The following is a 13967-nucleotide window of genomic DNA, read 5'->3' as shown; positions in this document are numbered from 1 at the left end:
CAACCATTTTGAATAATATTGCATGAGTTCCTTGTTTTTTAATGCAGCATAGTATTCCATTGTGCGAATATACCACAGCTTCTTTAGCCATTCGCTTGTTGATGGAGTCCTTGACTTTCTGCAGCAAGTGCTTAAGGTCTTCCTCAGTTTCAGCAAACAAGATTATGTCACCCGCATAATGCAGGTTGTTGATGAGTCTTCTCCTAACCCTGACACCACATTCCTCCTCATTAGAGCCCAGCCTCTCAGAGGATCTGTTCCTCATATAGGTTGAAAAGATATGGAGATAGGACACATCCCTGGCATACGTCCTTCTCAATTTTAAACCATGTGGTGTTTCCTTGCTCTTTTCTGATGACTGTTTCTTGGTTCAAATATAGGTTTTATGTAAGCACAATCTAATTTCTGGCTGTGCTGTAGTATTCTATAAATGTTTTATGACTTCCTTACCAGATAGGTATTTGCCATCTTTTTTTGCAGTATGTCAGTTTTATTTTTACTCTATTGAAGAATTTTTTAGATGTTTTTTTTAATATACACAAAGACTTTATTTTTAAAAAGACTCATTCATCTATTTTATCATCTCCTGGCTGTAGATTTTTAGTTATACTTGAAAGTCTATTCATGCTATATACTAGTGTTCTTGCTTTATTCCTATTTTCTCTCTGAACTTTATAGCTTTGGGTTTTACTACTGGATCCCTGGTCCATCTTGAGTTTGGTTTTGTGTATAGTGTGAGGTATGAATGTTGCTTCAGTTTTCTTCAGATGGATGTCCAATTTTGCCAGCACCATTGGTTAAAGAGACTGTCATTTCTCCACTTAACTGATTTTGTCTCCTAGTTGAAGATCAGTTGGCCATAGGTAAATGGATTGATTTCTGAGTTCTGTATTCTATTTCCATTGAGCTGTTTCTATCACTTCACCAGTACCGTGTTGTCTTGATTATTGTGGCTGTGTGGTACAACAACAATCTCTAGGATTTATAAGATCACTCCTTTTAGAGTGATCAAGTTAGCAGGACACAATCTAGTTATTCTCTTCTCAAATTTGTGGAAGTGTAGGTTTGTGTGGTCTATTAGCCCTCAGTACTATTGTTTCACTGTATTTTTAATTTTTAGTCATCTTTTCTTTGTTGCAGACAAGGAAACACTAATGGTTCCACTTTAGATCACTTCTTGCAAGCTTTTGAGACCCCATTCATTGTTGTTGTTGTTGTTGTTATGTGCCGTCGAGTCGTTTGCGACTCATAGCGACCCTATGTACAACAGCCCTAAACCCTGCTCTATCCTGTGCCAATCTCACTGCCTCTGACACATCCATCCCGATTACCCCAGTCACTGAATCAATCCACCTCATAGAGGGTCTTCCCCTCCTGCACTGTCCTTCCACTCTGCCCAGCATGATGTCCCTCTCCAAAGATCTGTCTCTCCTTACAACATGTCCAAAGTATGTCAGGCGAAGCCCCAGAATCCTTGCCTCCAAGGAGCAGCCTAGTTTAACCCTCTCTAGGATGAATCTATTTGTTTTCTTGGCAGTCCATGGTACATTCAATACTCTTCTCCAGCACCACAGCTCAAAGGCATCAATTCTCCTTCTATCCTCCCTACTCATTGTCCAACTTTCTGATGCATAACAAGGGATTGCAAAAACCATGGCCTGTATCAGGCGCACCTTAGTCTCCAGAGAGACACCGTTGCTCTTGAGTACTTTAGAGAGGTCCCTAACCGCAGACTTTCGCATCGTAATACGTTTTTTGATTTTCTGGCTACTTGTGCCAAGAGTGTTGACCGTGGAGCTGAGCAAACTGAAGCTGTGAACAATCTCAATCTCTTCACCATCCATCCTGATGCTACCGATTGGTCCAGTAGTGAGAATTTTTGTCTTCTGGACATTGAGCCTCAGTCCATATTGAAGGCTGCAGTCCTTGACCCTCTGCAGTAAGTGCATGAGGTCCTCCTCAGTTTCAGCGAGCAGGGTTGTGTCATCTGCATAACGCAGATTGTTGATAGATCGTCCACTAATCCTAACGCCATGCTTCTCCTCATAGAGCCCCGCCTCTCGGATAATCTGCTCTGCATACAGGTTGAAAAGGTATGGAGACAGGGCACATCCCTGACGTACACCCTTCCCAATTTTAAACCATGCAGTGTTGCCCTGCTCTGTTCTGACGACTGCCTCTTGGTTCAAGTATAGGTTTCGCATTACCACGATTAAATGTTCTGGGATTCCCATTCTTCTCAGAGTCAGCCACAGTTTGTTATGATCCACACAGTCAAATGCCTTTGCATAATCAATGAAACACAGATAGACATTCTTCTGGTATTCTCTGCTTTCAGCCAAGATCCATCTAACAGCAACAATATCCCTAGTACCACGACCCCTTCTAAACCCAGCCTGGACTTCTGGCAATTCTCTGCTGATGTGCTGTTCTAATAGTTTTTGGATAATCTTCAGTAGAATCTTGCTTGCATGTGAAATCAATGAGATTGTTCTGTAGTTTCCACACTCAGTTGGGTCGCCCTTCTTCGGGATGGGAACAAATATAGACCTCTTCCATTCAGTTGGCCAAGTGGTTGTTCTCCAGATTTCTTGGCACAACTTGGTGAGCACATCCACGGCAGCATCTGTTAGCTGAAATATGTCAATTGGTATACCATCTATTCCAGGGGCCTTAGTTTTTGCTATTTCCTTCAGAGCAGCTTGAACTTCTGCCTCCATCACTATAGGCTCTGGCTCAAATGCTATTTTATTAAATTCTTCTGTATCTCCCAATTCCTTTCGATACAATGACTCAGTCTATTCCTTCCATCTTCTTTTGATACCTCCTGGATAATTTAACATTCTGCCTAAAGCATCCTTGATTGTAGCAACTCGGGGTTTGAATTTGGTCTTCAGTTCTTTGAGCTTAAGAAATGCTGAATGAGTTCGGCCCTTTTGATTTTCTGACTCTCGCTCCTCGCACATTTCATTGTAGTATTTTGCTTTGTCATTCCGTGCTGCCTTTTGGAATCTTCTGTTCAGTTCTTTTAGTCACAAAAATAGTATGTAGAACATTCCTTTCCTGAACTTTGCCTATGTTAATTTACCTTGATGCCCCCATGATCATATTCACAAAGCCCCCAGGACTAACAATCTAGTCTGAAACAGAAATTTGGTTATTAAAAAATTTATGTAACAGTGTCCTGTGTTGGCTCTGCTCTAAATACATGGATGCATTTAGCAGTATAAATAAGATTTAGATATTTCTAAATTATACCAGGTCTTGGATTAGTCATTTAACTTGTCTCTGTGTATGTCTATATACACCCTTGTAGATTAATGCTTCTTATTACTACTACTGCAGGATTTTACATTCATTTGTTTGCTTTTGTTGACTGGGTTTCTTGTGCACCTGTCTGTGTCTTCCTTGTTATTAGTAATCTTGTACTGATCACACCGTATCATATATTGTTCTTTTACTTCACTCATCCTAATATCTTTTATCTGTTTAGAGACTTGTCTTCTCTCTATTTAGAGAAATCGGGTGGCCTAGTGGAGTTGTGTTACCATCCCAAAGTATGCAGTACAAATCCACCAGCTGCTGAGGGAGAAAGACATGCCATCGTCTCCCTTGCTATTTACTGATGCATCTGGAAACCTGCTGGAAGGTCAGTTATGAGCTGGCTCAAACTCAATGGTACATAACAACAGCAGCAACAACATTGTTTACTGCCTTTTCTTTTTCTTCCACATTCTCCCAACTGCTGTGAATTATCAGAGGATGGTTCTTTTGGTGTGTAAACCTTTCTTAAGTTTTTCATGTTACTCTATGGTCCAGCCCGTAATATGTTACTGTGCTAACTAAAAAGGTGGCACATCTCGGGTGCTTCCAGTCTACCAGAAGCTCCATAGGAGAGAGATGAGAAGTAGCCTTCCATTAAGATTTACAGCTTCAGAAACCCCATGATGTGTTGTTACAAGTTAGAATCAACTCAATGGCAGAGAGCTTGAATTGTTTGGAAGAGTTTTATAAGTAATTATTTTGAAAGTGTTTTATAATAGTGGAGTCAGGAATTGTTCCACTCAGTACAGTGCCTTCTAGATTCATCCACAGTACATGATGCTTCATGAATTCATTATTGTTTAGTACTTTCTAACATTCCAGTGTGTGTGTGTGTGTGTGTGTGTGTGTGTGTGTGTGTGTATGGGCACACATGCACGCGTGTGTATAATTATATATAATTGATTATTTATTGATTCATCATTAATGGACAGTTCAGTTGTCCATTCTTCTGCTTTGTAAATAAAGCTGCAGTAAACATGATGTGCATCTATCTATTGATTCTTTTTTGTTTAGGACATATATTTAGTAGTGAACTTGCTGGACTAAATAGTATTGCTATTTCTAAGCTTTTAAGGAAGCTCCATAATGTTTTTCACAGTGATTGCACGACTTTACAGCCCAGCCAGCAGCGTATGAGAGTTCTTATATCTCTATACTGTCACCAGCATTTCTTTTTTATCTGTTGACTGAACTTAGTTATTATTGTTGTTGGGCAAAATGCTATATTGCTGAATATACAAACAAATTGTATTTCTGGTGACCTTGTGGGAAGGAGCTGCATTGCCAATACAAAGGCCTATGATTTGAGTCTAACAGTTCATCCAAAGGAGAAAGATGGCAGTCTCCCCCCTTGCAATTCGCTGTCTCTCAAACACCCTGGGAGGATCAGCTATGAGTCTGTTCCAACTTGAAGGTTTCTAGCTACATAACAATTTTCCTGTGTATTTGGTTACACAATTCACTGGTGAACTGTCTGAACCAGGATTTTTAAAAAATTTATTATTAATTTCAATGACAATTTACAGAGACTTTGGATTTCCATTCATTCATTGTTGCACTTTTCTCCCTTCCCAATCATCCCCCCACCCAGTACACTACCCTGTTAGAAAAGTAAAAGAAAAATTCCTTGATTGTTTTACAATCCCTCCCCCCAGGTTCACTCCACTGTGCAGCCTTCACTCTGGACTCCTGTCATGACAAAAATACTTAGTCACATATCCCTTTTAAACCGTTTTCTCCCTCATTCATTTTAATACAGTATACATTATTGAACCCATCTTTCCCAGTCTCCCTCCAACCCCAATGTCAGTCCTGTTTTACAACAGTAGCACCATGCAGTATTTGTCCTTTTGTGACTGAGATACTTCACTCAGCATAATGTCCTCCAGTATCATCAATTTTTAATAATATTGCATTAGTTCCTTGTTTTTCAAAGAGCTAGAATTTTTTTGATTGGAAGCTGCTTGTTTGTTTTCTTTTTAAAATGATGTGTTCATCTATGCTCATGAGAGATATTGGCCAATAGTTTTCTATTTTGGTGATATCTTTGCCTGGTTTTGGTATCAAAGATATGTTTGCTTCATAGAATGAGTCTGGGAGAATTCCATCTTTTCCTATTTTCTGAAATAGTTTGTGTAGGATTGGTGACAGTTCTTCTGTGAATGTTTCATAAAATTCACTTGTAACGCCATCTGGTCCAGGAATTTTTTTGGCTGAAGGTTGTTGTATTACCTTTTCAATTTCTTCTTTTGTAATGGGTCTGTCAGGTGGTCAATTTTGGGTGGTGTCAGTTTAGGTAGGTTGTGAATTTCTAAGTATTTGTCCATTTCCTCTAGGTTTTCATATTTGAATATAATTTTTCATAATATTGCAATGTTAGCCTTTTTATTTTACTTGCTTCTGTTGTGACGTTGCCCATTTCATCTATTTGGATTTTTTGTGTTTTTTCCTCATTTCTTTTGTTAGTTTTGCTAGTGGATTGTCGATTTTATTGACCTTTTCAAAGAACCAACTCCTTGTTTTGTTGATGGTTTCAATTGTTTTTGTTTTCTATTTCATTTATTTCTGCCCCAATTTTTATAATTTCAGATTTTTTAGAAGCTCTGGTATATTCACACGACAGAATACTATGGAGCATTGAAAAACAAGGAACTCATGAAATATGCAAATTGGATGAGTCTGGAGGGCATTATGCTGAGTGAAATATCTCAGTCACAAAAGGACAAATATTGCATAGGGTCACGAGGGAAGAAAGGAAGGAGGGGAAGAAAGATGTATATTGCTTTGAAATAGATGAGGGAAAGACTATTTAAAAGGGATATATTAATAAGTATTCTTGTCATTACAGAAGTTCAGAGAGAAGGCTGCTTAGTGGAGTGGACATGGGAGGAGGGATTGCATAACAATGAAAGAGTTTTTCTTTTTCTTTTCAAGAAGAGTTAATTGAGGGGAGAGGGGAGACGGGACAGGGAGAAAAGTGCAACAGTGAATGAATGGAAACCCTAAGTCTCTGTAAACTTTCATTAAAATTAATTTTTTAAAAAATATGTCCAGTTTTTTCTTCTTTTGTGCTGAGTCTGTTCAAATTTCCTATGTTCACAATGTCTCTCTAAAATAATTCTCATTTCTTCTAAATGTTTGAATTTGGTGAAGTATAAATTTTCATAGTATTCTTTTATTGTCCTTTTTATTCCTGTTGATGCTCTTGTAAGAATTTTATTCTTACCTAATTTTTCATCCTCTTTTTCCCTTTCTTTGTTAGATTTTACAGTATTTTATCTAGTTCATCAAATCTTTCAAAGAATTCAATTTTAGCCTTGTTGATTCTTTGTTATTTTTTCTGATCTGTTTCATTTTCTTTGCTTTGATACTTATTATTCCTTTTATGCTGTGGCTGAGTGTGTGTTTGTGTGTGTATGTGTGCTGTTCTTTTTTCTAATAGTTGGAGATGTTGTATTGAGATGCCAATTTTGATTCTTTCTTCTTTTTATTGTTACAAATTTATCTGAAACAACTGCTTTAGTGTTATACCAAAGGTTCTGTTATGCTACATTTTCTTTCTAATTTGATCCTAAAAATTTAAATTTCAGTTTGTATTACTTCTACTACCTAGTTGTTTTTAATGAGGGTATTATTTATTCTCCATGCACTATAATTTTTCCATCATTTTCTTCTCATTGATCTCTAATAGTATAATGTTGTAATCTGAAAAGACACTTTATCATATGTACTGTTATTCTGTTCTTATAGAGGAGTCATATATATATATATATATATATATATATATATATATATACACACACACACACATATATATGACATCAATTTGGTTAGCTCTAGTGTCTATTTCTTTATTCAGTTTTGTAAAAGTTTGAGTTCAAAGTTATTGCACAACACTCAAGAATAGACTGGCAAACAAAGAACTATCAGTGTATTGAGCCAAGTAGCATGTTGTATGAGTTTCATCAGATACAAAAAATTGAAATAATACAAATGCAATAGCACCACAATATCTCAGACAAAACAGATAAATTCAAATGAAACCAAAAAAGCAGGAAAACATGGTTTAGTGAGATGAATAAAATATAAGATCACAAAAATCTCTCAGAGGAAGAACTATTATTGAAACTTGCTGATGAGGAATTAAAAAGAGTTTTGTGATATTTCAGTGTATTAAGAAAAAGTTCATGGAAACCACAAAATCAAGGAAAATGTAGACAAACTCTGGTAAAATTAAAAACAAAATAAAAGGCAAACCAACAAACTAAATGAAAAAAGTAGAAGATGTACAAAAACATAAAATTGAAATCCAAAAGATTAACAGTAAAATCTCAGAAATAGATAACACATTGACAGAAAAGAAGAGCAGAGTTGAATCAAAAGAATATAGATTTAGAAAAGTTGAAGACAAATCCCTCTGTACCAATCTGCTGGAGCAACAACACTAATTTAAAAGAGAAGAAAGTAAAATGAAGAAACCTGAGAGTTTTGTGGGGTAAATATCATTAAATGAAATAGGAACATGGAATTCTAGAACAAGTAGAAATTTGTTGAAGATTTGCTAGAAGAGCATTTCTCATATATTATAGGAGTTGAGATTAATTCAAGAAGCTCAATAAATGTCAAACAGGTAGACTTCCTTGGACCTCAAGAGTTGGATATTATGCAACTCCAAATGTGACAGTGGCATGCATCCAATGTTGCATTCGCAGGAGGAATCGATCAGAAGCAACTTCTGTGAATCGAGGAGATGATCTTAGACAAAGGTTTTGGTCAGAGATGGCGCTTCTGTCAGTCTAGGAGATGGCTTAAACTAGGTCTCAGCCTAGAATCAGCACAACCCACCATGCGAAAACAGTGTCTGCAAATGTGAGGGTGGGGTATGTACTTGGCTCCAGATTCAGAAGAGCACATGCCCAATCTCAGGGGCAGCAGACACAGGACCAGCGGGAAAACATTCAATCTCCTGGTGGCTAGGCGCAGGGGAAAATCACTTTCCTGATCACCAAGGGAGTGTAGAGAGCAAGGAAATTGTGCTCTTTATTTTCTCATTTTATTTTTCAATCTTATCTTTGTTTTCATGAAGTTACTACTAGTGTCAATGTCACTGCAGTCTTGGCTTTCTGCCTCCATCAGAGAGTTACTCGCAAAATCTCAAAATGGCTGTATTATATCAGGTACATTCATAATTCATTGCTGTATTTTATTCAAAATTTTTATTGAATTTTTTCTTTAAATTGATATTTGAGTTACTTCTTTGTCATTGTTGAAGTTCAGGGTTCCAAGATTATCATCTCTATCTATGGGCTTGTTTATTGTAGAGGGACTGGGCTACTATCTTTCTGGCCAACCATCTACCCAGAAAGCCCTAGTATTCTTAGTTTTAATTTGAAAACAGTGCTATTTCTCTTTGCTCTAATAGATATGGTGGAAATTCAGAAATGAATATATAAAAACTTTGGAATTATAATGCTTTGTGCTATGCAAGGCAGAATCTTGTCCCTAGGGCAAGTAGACACTTTCATATGTAGGCTACCATAGAATTCGTAACATATTCTTAGGTGATTCTTGGGTTGTGAAAGGTCTTTGTTACACTGGAGCTTTCATCTCTACCTTTCAAACTGGACCAATCAAACTGGACTTTATCTGTTGATTGGTTTGGAGTTACCATCAAGTTCACACATTAGTCTCATACCACTACAGATTAGCAGAAGTGATTAAAAAATACTTGTGAAAGCCTAGTTATTCTAGGCAAAAAAGTGTGGATGAAGCTTATAAAATAAAAATTCAAGATACAAATGACAACTGAAGGAACCTATAGTATGCAACAGTATGACTGACACATCTGGAACATGTAAAATAAAAGGGCATATATATGCCAGGAAGTAACTCAGGAAGAGCAGCTTATAAAATGGAGCATTTCAATCTTCAAGGTCCCATCCACTGCCTCCGAGTCTATTCTAAATAATGTTGTTGTGTTGTTGTTAAGTGCCATTGGGTTGCTTCCGACTCATAGAGACTCTATGCACAACAGCTCTGAACCCTGCTCTATCCTGTGCCAACCTCATTGTCTCTGACACACCCACCCTCATTATCCTAGTAACTGAGAGTGACCCTATAAGGTTTTCAGAATAGATTATAAGGTTTCCAGAATAGACTGCCTCATTGTTGGCATAACTACACAAAATTTACATAATAAACAATCCTGTACCTAAAAGGAATTCTTAGTCAATTTCAAGGAACATTTAAATAAATTTAATAAAGTACAGCTAATAAAGTACACGTTTTAAATGTAGTCATTTTCTATAATTTGAGCAAAAGATTGAAATAGAAAATACAAAATATGGTGTTCTTTTTATTATAAAAGTAAATCAGACTTATAGTACACAATTTGGAAAGCAAAGAAAAGCATAAAAGATGAAAGAAATCATCTACATACCCAGTACAAAAGATAAGGTCTGTTATTACTTGATGATTCTTAACATTGCAGTGAATGTGAGCCACCTTGCTGATGAAGTAGTTGAGCACGCAGCTGCTAAAACCAAAGGTTGATAGTCTGACCACATCATCAGATTTGAGGGAGAAAGATTTGTCAATGTGCCTCTTTAAAGAGTACAGTAAAAGAATTGATCATCCACCTGCTAAGAGAGGTCACTAAACCTGTGTGGATAACAAAAGAAAATTGTATTTTGTACTAAAATAAAATTGTAATGGTAATGTCAAACCTAAGTATGTCCCTCTGTGCTTATTATAGTATATTACACTAATAAAGCACTTGAATATTAGCTTAAAATACAACCCTCTTAATTTATATAGAAAATTATTTGCTTGATTAAATGTTTTTATGAGACTGAGAAAATGTCATATATTCTCCCATGTTGTGCATATCTAATTTGATTTTTTCCATAAAACATTCACAAAACAAATATTTCGTATTTATGAAATAATTGTGCTAAGTTACCTTCTGAGTTCAGTTTTCTCAGCTTGAGAAATGTTCTTCTCTTTCTATTCAACAATTTCAGTTCTCTGCACATTCCATTATCATACTTTATCTTGTCGAGCTGTCCTTTGAAATCTCATGTTCAGCTCTCTTACTTCAGCATGCGTTCCCTTTCTATTGACTTTTTGACTCTCTAACAATTTTCAGTCTCTTCTGACATTTATTTTGTTTTATTTGTCCTCTGTCTTTGCAATGACCTTTTGGTTTCTTCATGGTACTTCTGATCTGGACTCCATCACTGCTATAACTATCTGTATTCCTCTACTATTTATTTTCAGAGGCCTGTTATTTAAGAAGTGGATGGCCAATCCTGCTTCTTAATCTGTCTTAATCTTAATAATTTTAGTAGAGAGTTCTACTAAAATTCTCCACCATGCCTAACCCTTATAGCATTTGACAAAGCTATACGTAGACAATAAGGCTATTGTGTGCAAAGGAACATTATATGGTGTGAAAGTAAGGAAGGAATGCATCAATGTTGTATTATCTCTCCACACCTATTCAGTCTGTTTGCTGAACAAATTATTTGAGAAGCTGAACTCTATGAACAGGAATGTGGCATCAGGATCAGAGGGAAACTCTGTGTTATGCAGATGATACAACTTTGCTTGCTGAAAGTGAGAAGGACTTGAAGTACTTGTTGCAGAAGATCAAACAATGCAGTCTTCAGTATGGATTACATCTCAATATAAAAAAAAGATCAAAGATTCTTACCACTGGACCAATAAGCAATGTCATGATAGATGGTGAAGAGATTGAAACTGTCAACAACTTCATCCTACTTGGTTCAATAATCAACACCCTTGGCACCAGCAGTAAGGGAATCAGGAATGTATTGCACTGGGAAAGCCTGCATTTAGGGACCTATCCAATTTATTGAGGAGTATTAATGACAGTTTGGGGACTAAGGTGCATATGATTCAGGCCATGATCTTTCTGATCACTTACTATGCATCTGAGAGCTGGACAATAAAAAAGGATGACAGAAGAAGAGCAGATGAAGGCCCTGTATCAGGTGGATTGTCATGATGACTGCCTCAATGTTTCAGGAAGTGTGAGGATGGCACAGGATAGGACAAAGTTCATATCTTGTGTTCATAGGGTTGCCCTGAATTACACTTGACTCAACAGCATCTAACATCAACAACCATCTGAGTTCCCATTATTTTTAAAAAACTAAAAAAAAAATCATTGCAACAAATCTTCATTTGTTTGTGAATTCTTTTTCTCTTTCTTGGTTTCCAATTTTGTATGTCATTTAACCCAACTAAATGTAATTTTTAGTAAACTTTTGCTTTAGTAATAGCAATATTTAAAAGTCTTCCATTTATTCTGATCTAAAAGCAATTTGATATTTTGTTTCTAGTATAATAAAATTATATTGTTATGAAAGATTATGATGGAAATGTTCTCTTAAAAGTGATTGAGGCCTTTATTGTAATAAAACAACCAAAGTTTGAGAACAAGTTGAAAAATTAAATGCTAGATAATTAAGCCAAGCAGATGGCTCCATAGTCAACAGTCTTGGCACCAGCAGCCAGGAAATTAAAAGGCGCATTGCCATGGGAAAGTCTGCTGTTAGGGACCTCTCCAAAGTGCTGAAGAGCAGTGGTGTCTCTCTGGAGACTAAGGTGCGTCTGATACCTGTTATGCATCAGAGAGTTGGACAATGACCAAGGAGGATAGAAGGAGAACTGATGCCTTTGAGCTGTGGTGCTGGAGAAGAGTACTGGGAATACCATGGACTGCTAGGAAAACAAATAGATTTGTCCTGGAGAGGGTTAAACCGGGTGGCTCCTTGGAGGCAAGGATTCTGAGGCTCCGTCTAACTTACTTCGGACATGTAGTGAGGAGAGACCGGTCCTTGGAGAGGGACATCATGCTTGGGAGGGTGGAGGGACGGCGCAGGAGAGGAAGGCCCTCTATGAGGTGGATTGATTCAGTGACTGGGATAATTGGGATGGGAGTGTCAGAGACAGTGCGATTGGCACAGGACAGAGCGGAGTTTAGGGCTGTTGTACATAGGGTCGCTATGAGTCGCAGGCGACTCGACGGCACATAACAACAACAACAACAACAACAGATAATTAAGCTGCATTAAAATACCTTCTTTATTCAACACACGCCTACACAATGACCTGCAAAGATAAGGTCATCAGCCCAAATCCACAGAAAAAAAGGAAATGACCTAGAGATAGCAATATACTGTTGTTGCTATTTACTATAGAGTTAGAAGAGACACATAGCTGACCCTCTGGTGGGTTTTCAGAGGCAGTTAATTGCACTACAGAAGATTGCCCATTCTTCTCCCTGGGTATAACTGGTGGCCTTGAACCTAGTGCCTTCAGGATTGCAGCGCAGCTTCTTGCGACTAGGCCACCAGAGCTCTCAGCAATATACTTAAGTATTAAAAAAAAAAATTAAAAAAACCACCTGCAGTGGAACAGATGAAGGAAAGAATTGCAACAGCCCAGAGGTATATTGCAAAGAGGACGGGGGGATGGGGAAAGAGATAATTAATTGTAAAACAGTGAATGAATATTTTAAAAAAATGGGGCGGCTGCGTCGGGCTGCAGGAAAAGATGGCGGTCTCCACAGGAGTGAAAGTTCCTCGTAATTTTCGTTTGTTGGAAGAACTTGAAGAAGGACAAAAAGGAGTAGGCGATAGCTGGGGCCTTGAAGATGATGAAGATATGACACTTACAAGGTGGACAGGAATGATTATTGGACCACCAAGGACAAATTATGAAAACAGAATATATAGCCTAAAAGTAGAATGTGGATCTAAATATCCAGAAGCTCCTCCATCAGTTAGATTTGTAACAAAAATATGAATGGAATAAATAATTCCAGTGGAACGGTGGATGCACGAAGCATACCAGTGTTAGCAAAATGGCAAAATTCATATAGCATTAAAGTTGTACTTCAAGAATTAAGACGTCTAATGATGTCCAAAAAAATATGAAGCTTCCACAACCACCAGAAGGACAGACATACAACAATTAATTTTAGTGAATCTCAAACTTGTCTTAACAACCCTCCACTCATGTTAATGTCTTGATTAAGTATCACAATGCAAAATACCCACACATTAAGTCAAAGAATTCCAGCTGGTAAACATGACCTGGACAGTTGTAAGAATACACTTAGTATATGTACACACATTATGTTTTCAGGTCACAGGAAGAAAAATGCAGCACATTCTTCTTACCAAGACACTTGTCATTTAAGCATAAACCTGGAGTACTCAAAATAGAACTCGGGTTTACAAGATGGAAGCTTGCTGGAAAAGTGTCAGGTTGCTGTGGAATGATGTATGTTTTTGAAAACCAATCTCCAGGAGGATACCATTAAGGGCATGCTTTATCCACCTTGCTTAGTGAGAGAGCTGCAGTTTAAATTCTTTAATGTAGCAGGTACAATGAATATTATTGTTAATTTTTGAATGCAGTGTGGGTGCTGACTAATATTAGTATCAAAAATATGTTCAGAATGGTTTTGATACCTGTATTTATAATAAAACAGTGGGGGAGTTGATGAATTTCTGTTAAAAGCCATTTCTGTTGTTACATAGAACAGACATGGCAAATATTTGTTTACAGTCTTTGTTTGACAAACCATGCATTTGATTTTAAGTGAAACC

General features: G+C 37.2%; 1 pseudogene; it reads left to right on the top strand.

The window, feature by feature from the left end:
• Nucleotides 1–12906: 12906 nt before the first annotated feature.
• Nucleotides 12907–13330, top strand: LOC102853604 (annotated as a pseudogene).
• The last annotated feature ends 637 nt before the right edge of the window (nucleotides 13331–13967 follow it).

Source organism: Elephantulus edwardii, unplaced genomic scaffold (genome assembly GCF_000299155.1).
Source record: "Elephantulus edwardii isolate Elephantulus edwardi_28Jun2011 unplaced genomic scaffold, EleEdw1.0 scaffold00072, whole genome shotgun sequence".
NCBI lineage: Eukaryota > Metazoa > Chordata > Mammalia > Macroscelidea > Macroscelididae > Elephantulus > Elephantulus edwardii.
The sequence above is the reverse complement of the archived record's forward strand: the minus strand, read 5'-3'. Positions and strand labels throughout refer to the sequence as shown.